The sequence below is a fragment of the Ictalurus furcatus genome, chromosome 10, assembly GCF_023375685.1.
Source record: "Ictalurus furcatus strain D&B chromosome 10, Billie_1.0, whole genome shotgun sequence".
NCBI lineage: Eukaryota > Metazoa > Chordata > Actinopteri > Siluriformes > Ictaluridae > Ictalurus > Ictalurus furcatus.
In genome coordinates, this window is record NC_071264.1 from 14,274,606 (window position 1) to 14,276,431 (window position 1,826).

A 1,826-nucleotide genomic window follows, 5' to 3' on the forward strand; every position below is an offset into this window, starting at 1 on the left:
TTTGGTGTCTAATCAACCTTTTATGAATGTGAGACATTTAAAACCGATTTAGCCTGTCTGGGAAAAAAAAATGTAAAGGAAGGCTTTTATAAGTCGAAACACAGGCCCTTATCCAACAGCACTAACGAGACTGTTAGTTAAGGCAGAGCTGAGGTAAATTAACGTTTATTTTCCCTTATTGACATTTAACAGTTTGGTTCTGTACGGCACAGGTAGGTTAAACAAGGCAAATATTTTATGTTGGATTAAAAGGTGAGTTTAACCTTTATTTTGCGTTTATAACTTTTAATACTTGAGAAAGAAGGTAAAAAAAAAAAATGAGTCCAGTGCCAAGCTAAGCTTCAAAACCATGGCGGAAGTCTGAACCTAGCTAATTCGAAGTTACAATAGGTAACGTGAAATAGGCAGTGCATTAAAAAAGGTTAGGGGAAAAAAGACTTTTGTTATCTTTTGCATTAAACTCCACCTTTAGTTGATTAAAAGGTGTAGTTTAATGCGGCTCTTGTTCAGGCATGAAGCTGTAATAACGAACACGGCGGCTTTTCCTTCCTGTTTCATTTGATGGATCAGAGGCGGTTGCTAAGCTACAACACTCCGGATTCACGAGCTCAGACGGGAAATGAGTGACATTTGCTTTTTGAAGCAAAGAGAGAGAGAGAGAGAGAGAGAGAGAGAGAGAGAGATGAAAACTGAATGATAATGAGAGAGAGGTTGGAAGGTCCATTTCACCGCGCCAGTTCAAACTTGAATGAAGGATAGCAGGCCAAAATAGTTAGCCGGTGTAAAAAATATGTCGTGGTACAACACTGTGAAATTCATTTCCTTACACTGGAGTAAAGTGTCTGTGTTAGAGGTGTGACAGTAATATAGGTTACTGTGGTAAGAAAGTCTCCAATAGTTAATTATAACCTTGGTTTACCATTGTTTAATCATAATCTTTAACTTATCAGTATAAATAAGGACCTTCAGGTGTTTTTCTTTTCTTTTCAAAATCAGTGGTAAATAAACATATATGATAGCTTACTGCTAAGAAAGTGCCCACAAAGCAGTAGTGCCACATAGAAATAATAGCATTTATAATGTAATATTTAATTGCTAGAGTCCTAAATGAAATATGAATATGAAAATATGAAATGAATATGATACTTATTTTACACTGAGGAACAGTGGAGCCCTCCAGCTTTATTTGATATATTACAAGCCTTTAAAAACAAAAAAACAAAAAAAATCCACATCATATCAATGCTACAGTGCATTTTTTAAACACTTTTAGTTTGTTATTGTGGTGTTTTGTGTGTGTGTGTGTGTGTGTGTGTTTCTTTGTATTAAGTGTCTGGACTTAATAGTCTTAATAATTTTACGACTAGTGTTATAATCTGATGTCCATTATTCTTAGAATAAGTCTTGTGCATATATGCCGATAAAGGCTACTGAAAGCCAGGTTACTTTAATGTCATTAAAAAAGAACAGACTCCAAATGTAACTACACAATAATGCACATACTTAATGCTGGCTCTTCCAGGTAATGGTAATGTTTTACCATGGAATTGCCCAGTCTGTATATCTATTATCTCACAATGTTCCTAAAAGAGGGGAAAGTGCATGTTAAAATGGGGAGATGTTTTAATAGCACATGGATGACTGTAAACTAACCCTCGCACATGAAATGCTACATAATTTGTAAACTTCACATTCAGATAGCGAGTCTCTATGGGATTAGTGTAAGTAAAGTACCAACTACATTACCTACAGCTACTTACAAATAATGTTACTTGAGAGAAAAAAACTCAACAAAAATATCAGAATGTCATTTTCCTCTGGTGACA